General features: G+C 48.4%; 1 protein-coding gene across 2 annotated transcripts in view; it reads right to left on the bottom strand.

Moving 5' to 3' along the window:
• Positions 1-13,016, bottom strand: part of step (cytohesin steppke) — a 90,694-nt gene that overhangs the window by 60,444 nt on the left and 17,234 nt on the right. The window contains exon 1 of one of the 2 annotated variants that reach the window (XM_037430571.2): positions 1,957-2,123. The exons of the other annotated variant lie outside the window; for it this stretch is intronic. The gene's annotated coding sequence lies outside the window, so the exon portion shown is untranslated. Of the gene's footprint in view, positions 1-1,956; positions 2,124-13,016 lie in introns of those variants that run through there. 2 annotated transcript variants of the gene reach the window in all.

The following is a 13,016-nucleotide window of genomic DNA, read 5'->3' as shown; positions in this document are numbered from 1 at the left end:
CTGTGACAGTAAATAGTGCGCGTTCGTCCCGTGTATGCTAATTTCGTGCGTGCTTTCTGCCTGAGGCGTGCGCTGCAAGTTTCGAGCTGTTTAACGTTCTTCACGTGACTTTGCAATTTGTTGCTGTTGCTAAAACAATGCACAATAAACGCTCAGCTACCTCTGTGAAGTCACATTCTACTTTCGTGTTATACAGCTTTCTAGATAAAGGGATCAGCCACGTTTATTTTTGTTTGTTTTCATTCCTTCGCGATTGTCGATGCGGTCATTTGTACGACGAGCCATCGGGGATATAGGAATAAAAGAAAGCTCGCTCAGGTGTCCCGCGAAACGTTCGGCTTCATGCCGCGTTTGTGCAAGGGCGCGTGCAGTTAAGGCCTGACCAGACGTATACGAGTCGCAGTGCGTCAACGCGCGGCCTTTTGACGCGGCGCCACGCCCTCTCCCTATGGAGAGAGAGGAGGGGCGCAACTTGATGTCGTATCGGAAAACTACGCGCTGACGCGCTACAGCGGGTGCGTGTGGTCAGGCCTTTACATTTGGCTCCTTGGTTTTATCAGGTGCGGCAGGCGAGTTTACAACAGCCAGCAAAAAAAAAAGGGAAGCCTGTGACTTCTTGCCATAACTTAGTAAAAGGTTTCCACTGACTGATTCTCACATCGTTTGCTGTTCATCGAAAGCAGTTTGCGCAACTGGGAAGCGGAAGGATTAGTACAGCACTAAGGGCCAGCGCTGCCACCCCCCTTTTTTGCTTTTCTATTTGTTTTTGTTTTTTTGCCAGCCAGAAAAGAGCCACTCGAGGCTTCCACTGTCGATGATCCGGTTCACGCGAGCTCCACCGACGTCCTCAGTTTCGAAATCGCGCGTACCGACCAGGGCGTGCTACGCTGATCGCATCAATAGAGTTCCTGCATTTACTCTACTTCGAGACATGTTCCTCAAGGAGGACATATTGACAGCTCTCACGTGACCTCAGGCACTTACGAAACAGCTCCAACACGGCGGCTTGGATGACGCCAAGGAAGCGTAATCACGCGGCGCTTAACCTGCTTCAGTGTGACAACGACGATCCCTGATACGTTATTGGGCAGCTGCGCGCGAATAAAGAAGTAACCAGCATGCGATGTACCGATATAACACTATAACGCAACGTCACGAACTTCACGTCCCGCCATGAGCATGCTCCAACGCGGCTGTTTAAGTACCGTCTGTGCTCTACGCATTAATCAGGCACAGGCAACACGCACGCGGAATTATTTCTAGGTAATGTTTATCAAGGAACACCACCATTCGAGTAGGTACTGAAACACTATATACTCCAATTCTGTTTACGCATTCTACCAACCTGCCTCTATCGTGAGCGAACTGTTTATGCAGACGTGCCTAGAACGCGCCGAACCGTCTCATGAAGCGCCAGCTCTGCCCCGTGGTAACCAGATATGTTGTACGACGACGATTATTCGCTCATTTCGCAAACTTCGGTGCAACGCCCACGCTCAGCGAGTCGAATTCCGGTCGTCTGAGTTTCGTTCAAACGCCAGCGAGTCGTGACGATGTCGATGTGTGTTGTTGATCGATTCAGCCCGGCTAGAAGGAATATGGGACACGTTCGACCTACGATTGGCTAATCGCGCGTAAACAACCGAGTCAACCAGAATTGCGGCTCCACTACGCTGAGCGTCGAGCTCACGTTGGGCGAAAATTCGCATCCGGGAATATTTCCCAGCTACGAGAAAGCTGTTTCGCCATCGTATAAGCTGTGTCACTTGCAACATGGCGTTTGGGGTGAATACGATTGGCGCAGTTCGCGAAAAAAACTACCCTACTCAATCCACCGGTACCACAGCATTTTGCTTTTTTGATGTTTTATGACGTCACGCCAACTATAACCAGGCCGAAACTCAGCGCAGCTCCCAAAAAGAAGACATTTCGCAATACAACATCTTGATAGCTTACCGTTGCAGCCCCACAGATCGGACGTTCTTTCGATGCGACCGAATTCACAGAGTGAAAAAAAGAAGAAAAAAGAATGCTGAATCTAACGTCACGTATAAAGGCCAGAAGCAGCCGCGGCTGCCAGCAACAGGTGCGCGCAGCTACAGATGCAGCGAAATCGGATCGCTCATAGATAGCACTGCACGATTACGTCTTTCGAAAGAGGGCAGGGGGGCGTCGGTTGCAATCTGCTTGCGATACCGTCATGACCTCGGCTCCGAAGAGACGCCGAGCTAAGCTGTCACAGTTGAGATAAGGAAGCACAACGACGTCAGAGACTGTCAGATTGGGAAAGCACTTTGGAAGACAATAGCAGAGAGCTTCGAGGGGTTTTACGCTAACAATAATATCGGGGGTTTTACATCCCAAACCACGATATGATTATGAGGGGCGCCGTAGTTGAGGGCACTACAAATTTCGACTACCTAGTGTTCTTTTTTTTTCATTTCAATTAGTTCTCTTTATGTCCTGAATTAACAAGATACTACATTCTGGAATGTCCTCTGAACTAAAAGCTGTCATCAAAAAGCTTGACTGGGGCCCAGGAGGGTCTCAACATTTCGCCTCCATAGAAATGCGACCGCCACGGCCACGACTGATCCCACGAGCCCCATGGCGGACTCGTTTAAATTGTGGCAAAACGCTGTAGAGGTCTGGGTATTTTCGGCGCATACGCTGATGAATTCTAGGCAATCAAAACTGTCCAGAGTCTTTCACTATGGTGTCTCTATAAGCCCCAAGAACGAACGCTGGTGGCGCAGCAGTCGGCGCGAGGTGACGTCACGGCAAGGATTCGCTTGCTCCACGGCCGAATATCACCTTTTTTAAATGCGAACGCATTTCTTAGTCGGGCTATGTCAGGCGTCCGTCGGGATCCGTCCACTGCCCTCTCCCGCAGCTGTTGCTGCGGGCACGCGCGTCCGTAGGAACTGCAGCCCCCACCATGTCACGCTTCGGCGTCGGCAGCTGTCAGCAAAAGCTGCGTGTGCGCGCACTTATCGCCCCTAGCAACCGGAGATCCCACTTCTTTGACTTTAACGCGACTTGTCACCGCCTCAATTCAGTGCATTTGAAATGCGTTCGTAACGTTTGTGCAGCCCCGACACAGCCTCAAAACAGCGCGTTCTCAACGCGTTTGTGCTGCATTGAAGGCGGCGGCAACATCCCTGAGGTGATTACGAACGCACAAAAGGAAGCGTTCGTTGAAGGAGGCGCCCAAAAGGGAGACACTTAAGCGCGTCCATGTGTCCAGCGAGCGTTTCATTTTCTCGGTATCCCTGGCGGCTGGTGCCGTCAATACTCCGGCGGAAGTTGCGTTGATCTCGCCTTTACGCAAAACTGTGACGTGCGCATTATTGTGAAAGACCCTTTGACTGTACACTTAACGACCACAAGGCTGAAATTATAACCGTCAGGTACAATGACAACACAAACAGGTACGGTACCAAAAAGGTTTGGTACCGTACCGTACCAAACAGGTACGGTACCAAAACAAATGGTTACGGTACAAATCCCCGTCTCGTCATTAATTTACGGCATTACATTGCAATCAACATGCTCACAAACTTTTTTTTTTTACACCCGCACCTTTCCTACGCCTCTCCAAGCTCTTTCCGAGCGCAGTGACGTCAATATAGGGAATCGGCGACGTTGACTTCATTACTTTTTGTTGAGACCTGGTTTAGACCAATCGACGAGCTGCGTCACGTCGCGGATCACCGAGTTGACGTCACTGCGCGTGGAAGGACAGGTTGGTCACGCACATCTTTTATCTCTCTCTCTCTCTCTGTATTTCCAGTTTTCGTTTTTTGTTTCTCTTCTTTCTTCCGATTTCTCGCTCGCTTCGTCTTTGTTGCTATTTTTTGCGTGCTTTTACCCGCTAAGCGATGATGACAGAATACGACAGGGCGGGCACTTAAAGCACTCCGCAATTAGTAATTCAATTATAAAAAATAACGTTCTTCCACGTTGCTATTCATCATTAAACACTCAGTGGTAATCTTTAGGTTGCACAAAAGAAAAGAAGTACCACAAAATTTTAGTTTGCCTTCATTTCAAACGCCGAAAACCAAACAACCGACGAACTTTTTTTTTTTTTGAGCGTCTTCACCGCCAAGCACGTCTCTAAGACAAAGCCCACCGTACATGCGGCTTTTCTTTTCCGTAGAAGGCGTAAACAAAAGGCGTGCACAAAAGTCATGAAACGAGATGCAGAGACCGAGAAGTGTTTTGCCCGTCGGCGGCTGTCGCGTTCTTTAGTCACCCGGGGCCGCCACTGACAGCATCGACGCCACGAAAAGCGCGCGGGTTCCCGGCGCTTAGTCAGCGCTTGTAGCGCGTGCAGGCGACAGCCACGGAGAGGCATGAGTCACGCGCAAGGCTCGACAAAAGAGCGGCCTCAACGGAGAGAGAGAGAGAGAGGGTTATGTCCTAACGTCACACCTCACACACATCGCACCGAGAGAGGCCCCGACGGGGCTAGGTTTAATCATTCGACACCACGCAGTAATAAGTGCGGTCCGCCAGCGAGTAATTCCTCTCGATTAAATTAGATCCAAGGGAAAGTCCGCTGGAGTGGAAAAGAGGAACGACCGTTTGCGAAGATCCCACAACAACTTGGAAAAGTGTTAGTGGTGCTTATTTAGGTATCGCTTCGTATACTAGTGCATGTGAGTGAAACGCCAACATTTTTTTTCTGGTAAAATTTGAACGCCCGATATTATGGTACTTTAACAATTTGTATTAGTAATTATTGAGTGTAACGTCCCAAACCCCCGATATGGTTTTCGGGGACGCCATAGTGGAGGACTGCGCAAATGTCGACCACCTGGGATTTTTAATTTAATCTTAATCTTAACCTTAATCCAAGCACCCACGCGCCTCGAGGACTTCCGCCTCCATCAAAAGTGCAGCCGCCGCGGCCGGGAATCGAACCCGCGACCTTCGCATCAGCAGCGGTGCACCATAATCAATAAAGCAACATTGTTTTTTTCTTTATTGCAGTGGTTCAAATTTCAAATGTAATAAGCAAGTACACAATGCCTGCAAAACCACCGCGGCAGGTGACAGCATTGCGGTATACCTTGTAGGTGTGCTCGTGTTTCCAAGTGGACGGTTCGAAATACGAGCGCGAGGGGGACAGCTAAGACAGGCGCTTGTCTTAGCTGTCCCCGTCTACGTATCGCGTTCGTACTGCAAAGCATCACGAATCACCAACTCGTCCAATCATCCGTTTTCCAAGCGGAGAAGGGCACAAATGTTTTCTTGAATGTCCGCTCTCTGTCACCTATAGACGTCGATGCTTTATTCTCTTCATTTTATGGTTGCCTCAAAAACTCTACACAGCTTCAAAGTATGTCACCTGCATCAGCAAATGCGCGCACGCGAGAAAGAGAGGGAGCGAGATAAGATAAAATATGATGAGAGATAGATCATACATGCGGGGAGCTAAACTGGTATTAACCAGCATTATTCCTTCAATTTCTATGACTTCGTATGTGGCTTTTATATTCGGGTCACTTGACTCCTACGGCAGGTGACGTCGACCTGGAATTCTGCGCCGCTGCAGTTAATCCAATGAAACGAGCCGAAATGTTACTTATTTTGAATAACGCTGACTCCGTACTGCGCGGCTGACGTCACCACTTCCATTGAGCTCACGCTTAGACACCCCCTCCCCCCCCCCCCTCCGCCTTTAGTACAGTTAATTGAACCCACTGTAATAAAGATACCTCGATGACATCAAGATATCCGCGGAAAAACTAACGCCATCTATCAGCTGTAGCGACAGGCTGCATGCGAGTCCACTCCCAATTAATGTTTGAAGGCTGTTAAGTTCTCTGCCCTGTTTTGAAGGTAGAATAAGCACTCGTCTTATAACAGTGCCGCTATTTCGCAGCGGCTGGCACTTGATTGTATGATCAGTGTCTGCTCGTTGGGGAGGACGAGATGAAAAGACTCGAGCGCGGTTGCAAAAAAAAAAACTGGGACGCGCAGGACAACAAGGCACCGGACCCGTTCGCTCGAGAGAGAAAGGGCGAAGAAGGCCCGTGTCGTTTTTTTTTTTTTTTTAATAGGCAAAGGAAAACGGTCCACGACGACAGCGCCGTCAGGCACTTCCAGCAAAAACGAAAAAAAAAAAAGAAAACGAATCTCTGGGCGCTGCGAGTGCACGAACGTATGCAGCAGCTCGCTGTCTATGCAAAGTACAACAACGCCAGGTCATCTATATGGCAGAAGAGAAAGAAAGAAAGAAAGAAAGAAAGAAAGAAAGAAAGAAAGAAAGAAAGAAAGAAAGAAAGAAAGAAAGAAAGAAAGAAAGATCACACCGTTACAAGAGGCAGAAGCGCGGTGACCCCGACTACGGGCTAACTTCGCCGCCCGCAAACTTGGCAATATCCGCATGCAACCAAGCGCGCACCCACTCGCACACGCAGTCATCGATCGATGATAAAAGAAAAAAAGAACAACGAAATAAACGAGTCAAACTGAATACATCACCGCTTCAACGATACACCAACCAACAGAACTCGCTACGGTGTAAAGTGCATACAGAGGAGGCGGAAAAACGGGTGCGTTACCGCGCCGTTGTGAGTAGGGTGCTTATCAATGCTCATCACGCCCTGCTTTCGAAGAAGCACATTTAAAGGGAAATCCTCAAATAGAGTGAAGCTCCAAGGCACCACGCCCACTGCGCCTCCTCCTCCTCCTCATGCTGAAGGAGAGACAGCGTATAGCCTTCTGAACCCTCACCCGTCCCCCCTTTCCTACTAGGAGGCCGCGTGAGAATGACACGTGACCCGCCGCGCAAGCGACGGTGCCGTTTTGATGGTCCAGCCCAGGGGTGTAACTGTGGCCCACGTGGCGAGTATACCTCGACCACCACAGCCGCAAAACCCGACCGCACCCTCATCCTCGGGCGTTGTAGCAGACAGAAGCGGCGTCGAAAGATGATCACAAACTGTACAAAAGAGGAAAATAAGTAAATAACGGAGTGAGAGAGACGTAAAGAAGGGTGGTTGGTGTGTCACACCGTGGTGCAGGCCGTCGCGACGAGTCCGCCCGTTTTCAATGCCTTTTTTTTTTTTCTTTCTTTTCTTCGTCCGACTTACTTAGAAGGTAGCCTTTTCTATATATACGTTCGACTTCTGTACACTTTTTTTTTTTCGTACAAGTCACCGTAGTGAACCGTTGTTTTATTGCGAAGAAAGGTCGACGATCGACAACCCCACGAAAATGCACAACACGGACGACAGAAGAGAGCCCAGAAGGAACTCGACCAAAACGGGGAGTGCGTCCGCTCCGCCGCATACACAGCGGAACGACGCATCGGCGTCTGCAAATAACGGGAAATGACATTGGGGGGAGGGGGGCACGAGAAATATCTGAAAATACGGGGGGAAACACACACAACGCGGCGCCAAACTCCGCTTGCTCTGCTAAGGTCGTCTTATCTGTGAAAAGCAGTTCAAAAAATAGAGAGACGGGACGGTGAGCGAAATATACACGGCGCATACGTATATACACTGTAGGTTTTTCGAAGTGTTATCGAAGGGCCTTTTTTTTATTAAAGAACTTTCTTTTACGAGCTTCATGTTGCGTTAGTTTGCGACAATGGTATAACGCGCGGTTGTGTGCAGTTCCCGCCGCCAGAGGGACAACACTGCGCGTTATACGATTGTCGTTATACGGTTGCATCGCGTTGAAACTGTTCTACTACAACTGTAGAAAACTTTCGAAGGCATAGCGCAAAAGCTTATCTCGTGTTGTAGGTAGCGAGGAAACACACCTTGGATAAGAGCCATTCAGGAGCTTGGCTTCCAGGCGTGGAAAAGGGAAGCGGGATCGACTATACGGGAAGCGTTCGCGTCCCGTCTCCGGTGGCACCGAACTATACGCAGGTGTGTCGTGGAGAAGGAGCAAAGACCCCAGAAAGAACAAGGGATCGAACAAAAGTTCCTTCACCACAGAAAACCGGCCCCCTGGCCCCCTCCAAGTATCCTTATTAAACTTCTCATATACAGCAAAGTTCGTCCGTGGCATCAAACGTGCTCACCAGTGCTTTGTAGTTCTCTCACACACACACACACACACACACACACACACACACACACACACACACACACACACACACACACACACACACACACACACACACACACACACACACACACACACACACACACTATCCTATATAGTTAACACCAACGTTGAAAACAGGACAAGCGAATGACGCGGGAGAGCTACATTTAAGCACGCCTCCCGGGAAGCGGAAGAGACGCCTTGTTTCCGTTTCCGATGCCGTCACCGTCACATCCAACGGAAAGGCTGCGGCGGCGCTTTCCCAGAAGTCCTATCAAGATGCGTGCAGAGTTTTTTTTTTTGTTTTTTTTTATTAACCAGGAAGCCACGCGCCCCAACTTCGTCCGTCCGCCACCGCCGCGCTGATTAGCCGTCGACAAACGCTACCACGAGATAATTGCGTTTCTTTATTGCTGTTTCGGAAACGCGGCCTGTGGGCCCAACGCGGCGATAATTATTGCACGCTGCCGTCGACATAGGCGGAAACTGTCGCTCGCAAAGCCCAGAGAAACGACGAGAGAGAAAAAAAAAACAGGGAAGAGGCGGCGCTATCGTCCAGTACTGTTGCCGACGGTAACGACGACGAAAACAGCGAAGCCATGAATAAGAAAAAAAAGAAAGAAAAACCTCTCTCTTGTAATCTCGTTTACGTAAGCTGCTACCACGTGGGAGCCTTTGTAAGAGCGATTCCGGACCAATAAACACGACTAGCCGAACCTTTTTACATGAAGCATGCTTTGAACTAGTGTGTTATCAACACCGGGAGAACTCCTGCTCCCTGCGAAACAAGCTCGTTCTCACTCATTCAAATCAGGATCGTTTGTCGGTGTGTGGGTGTTTATAACGTCCCAAAACGATTCGGGAAACGAGAGACGCCACATAAAACGGGGGGGAAGGGGGGCGGGGCTCTTGACAGTTCCGACCATCTGGCGTTTCTTAACATGCACCGACGTTTTACATTAATCATAATTGTTGGGGTTTAACGTACCACGGTAAGAAAATGAGTGACGCCGTATGGTGGAGGCCTACGGAAACTTGGATCACGCGAAGTTTTCTTTAACGCGCACCGAAATCTAAGCACACTCAAGCATTTTCGCCTTCATCAAAAATGCGGCCGCGATTCGAACCCACGGCCTGCGGGTGAACGGTCGAGTATCATAGCCACTAGACCACCGTGGAGACTGTGCACCGACATTCGATTGCCTCTCTACCGCCATCGCACAGTAAAGAGGCCTCTGGTATACTGCCTGTATCGAGGTGAGACCACCGCGGCCACGACAGAACCCGCGTCTCTTTTTTTTTTCGTTTTTTTTTTGGTACGACGTTAAGATGAGATGTGCAGGTGTGCCTTGTGCTATTATATGTGCATTACAAAAGCTGCCATACGTATCTGATATCCCATGCACATAGCTACACACTATGAAAAAAAAAAAAAAAAGAAGAGACATGTTTCGCCCTACACATTCGTTGAGACCTGACTTGCCACTTACAAAACTCTCTCTAAAGAGACACCTTAACTTTCTTGCCGGCAAGAAGACTCTCCAAAGATGATGATGATGAGCGCTTTTTAATGGCGCAAGGGCCAATTGATGGCCAAAGAGCGCCATTTCAATAGTCTAGAGATATGAACAGTGATATGATGTGTGGCTGTAATTCTAGAGATATGAACAATGATAGGAACAAGAGACATGAACAAGAGAGTTTACGTGCTTCTTCAAAGAAAGTCAGGTGATATTCAAAATGTATGTGTCAATCAATGAATTCACCTTAACGAAGATACACAAGATTTTTTCGTCTAGAGAGAACTCCAAACTAGAATTCCAAAGGAGACGAGATCTATTCCTCGTCTATTACAAGCGGGCTAACGACAGGAACATAAAGGCCATCGGCGCCGAAGAGAAAACGAACAGCGTCACCGGACAATGACAAGAGGCCCGGATGGCTTCCGCGACAGATGTTTAGCGGCCGTCAACTCCGACACCTGGCAGGGGGCCACTATCCACACACCGCTAGTCAAGCGTTAAGCACGCAACCGCAACCTCTGAACCCTCCCTCCCCCCCTCCCCTTCATAATTATCTGTTGACTTGTTTACTTTTGTAGATGCAGGGCCAAACGGAAGGCGGAGATCTTTTAAGTGGCCGCTTCGCGTGCCGATCCCGCCGTAAATACACAAGGCAGGCTAGAGCCAGTGCATGCAAGCAACTGCAGCCGGCGCGCGGTGGCCGAACAGGTGGCCGCAAGTGGATCAGACCCATTAAACTATCGCGCAAAAAAAAAAGTTTTCGAAAAGAGACTACAGCCGACACCAAGGGCGTTCTTTCGAGGGGAAGGCGGAGGGAGGGGGTCAACCATGTTTAATGTAAATTTGAGCCTACAGTTTGCACGTGTGTACGCATGCAAAAATGGTAAATTTCCGGTGCGGGCGTGGGGTTGAACTCAGCCATTTACCCTTTCCTTTTGGTGGTACTCTGAACGGTAATGGTTCACACCAGCAGTTCAGTGATACTAGTAGCCACTATCATATCAAGAGCTATGTTACGACAGTTGATTAGAGTGTCTATAATTAGATTCCACAGAATTATGTGTGGCTACCAGTGTTGCCGATCACGTGCACACTTCTCCGGCATCGAATTAATGATATTTATAATGTATTTACGCCTACAGTTCATTGACACTCGGCAGACAAACGAGCAGAACGTGCAGAGCGCTCGTGTTGAACTATAAGACGACTCATAAGCCAGAAATGAGCCCGACTCGACCGCTGGAAAAGTGAATGCTGTGTCGACGTCTTACAAGGTTGACAGTATTTCCGGAATTATAGTCGTTTTCCACACGAGTCAACATCCGCGCAGGACTTTCATCAGAAGCGGAACGTAATTTTAGACGCACCACCGGTTTCGTAATTGCGGAGCACACGACGGCAGATGGCTCGACTGTCGTCAGTGGCGACAACGGTCGCAAATCACGCGACGCTATAGTCCCACGAGAACGCAACGAGGAAACGCGTTTGCAGTTATGCTATTGAGTACGATAAACACCTATACAATCGGCGTTCGTGTAGTGCCATGCATACATATACCATTGGCGGAGTGGCAATGACCGTTGTCATCAACTCACGAGCTCGTTCGAGCATGAAGACAAGACTCAATTAACGTACAGCTCTAAAACAAAACACCTGCATGACCTTGCGTGGTTTCGCAGCCCACCTTGAAAACATCCTGCATTAACTTACCGCTTATACATGTTATACGTTCGAAAAGTCAGCCTATAAACTCTATAGGGGTCACAGCACTTCAACGGCGGCATTCTGCTATTTCATTCACCAACGAATTTCTATGCGTTCCTTGGCGCTCTCGCGTGGTAGTGTTTTGGGGCCCAGTTTCCTACCGATGGATACTAAAACATGTACCAACTATATTCCTACAGCGAGTACTATATATACTAGACCAATCAACAAATGTATCGTGGGTGTACGTAGGTTGTCAGTCGACAGAAAATCAACCCGCATTCCAGACCTACAAGTCCAACAAATTTTGAAAGTTAATCCTGAAAATTTGCGTTACACGAAATTTCGGTGCGCGTCCGCAAGTGATAACAAATCTGGGTCTTTCATATAAAACTGCGAAAACTTACGAGGAACGCTGGAAGGGGGGCTTCTTCGGTTTGATCTGAAACAGCTTAATTTTTTCGTGCCCTTAATGCTAAGGGTATACACAAGTATTCTTGCACTTCGCTCCAATCAAAACGCAACTACCGTTGCACCGGAATTCGAACCTGTACCTTCAAGCTAAGCAGCGCAATGCTTTCACCCCTGATACGATGAGCCTGATAAGCATATATATAAATCACTGAATCATTTAAAAAAAAGGTATATACGTTCAGATATTCGCCGTACTAATGCCTATTTAAAAGGCTGCTCCGTTACAGTCGTATTCGTCAAGAGGATAATCCCTTCGGCACTCACAAAAGATTTACGCCGACTGAAATAACGAAAACTCGCGCGCCCGTTGATCCGAAATACGCGCGCGTTCCGGCGATCCTTCACCTCAATGTCTGCATGCTACCCTTAAATAACTTGTTTGCTTTGTTTGTTTTCGCACCAACGCCAGCGTATATTTCCGCAGGTGATTTCCCGGCGTGAGGATGGCATCGATGTGATGGCAATCGTAATCGCATAAGAAAACGCAGCTTTCATAATCGCCAACACGCAACAAAAAGGAAAAGAAGACGCATTCACATATTCACTTACACACGGTACACACTTGGGAAACGGTACACACTTGGGAAATCATCGGCGCTTCGCCTGACGAATGGCACATGTAATATATGCAGTTGCGAATTTCATCTGGTGCATAAACAAAAAATCAGCTTCGCAAATTCTTTATGCATGCATCGGATGATGCTAGGATGCCTTATCATGCGTGACAGGAGTATAATTTATATGTGTGACACCGCCGAATCGCAGACAGCACGTTGGCGATCGCAGCGAAAGCCTGCGCGCCGTGTCAAAATTTCAGGCACTATCGACGATTCATGCCTTGAAATAAAACTACCCGAGCGGATATGCAAAAAACAAAAAAAAAGGCACGCTTGTCCCATCGAGCCATTTATTATCATATATCTACGTCCACGTCGCAACTTGTGAGGTCGATGTGTCACTGTCACCAGAAGTGTACTTTTTATCCGTAAACACACAGTCACGTATAGCCGAGGACGTCGACGGAATGAATTTTTAAAACGTACATAGAAGAGAAAGACGCTCGCTTCTGCGCCGTTGCGGCCATTTCAATTCCCATGCAGACGAAGCATGGAAAGAGCATTGTGATGCGGGTTCTTTGTTGCTGATTTGTTTTTCTCCCGGGCTGAGCCTCAGAGAGTTTTGTTAATAAGGACAAAGCCGTTCGGTTTCCAAGAAACACACAAAAAGTTTAATTGAAAA

Source organism: Rhipicephalus microplus, chromosome 7, assembly GCF_043290135.1.
Source record: "Rhipicephalus microplus isolate Deutch F79 chromosome 7, USDA_Rmic, whole genome shotgun sequence".
NCBI classification, from domain to species: domain Eukaryota; kingdom Metazoa; phylum Arthropoda; class Arachnida; order Ixodida; family Ixodidae; genus Rhipicephalus; species Rhipicephalus microplus.
Note: the sequence above shows the minus strand (reverse complement) of the source record. Positions and strands in the feature narration are given on the sequence as shown.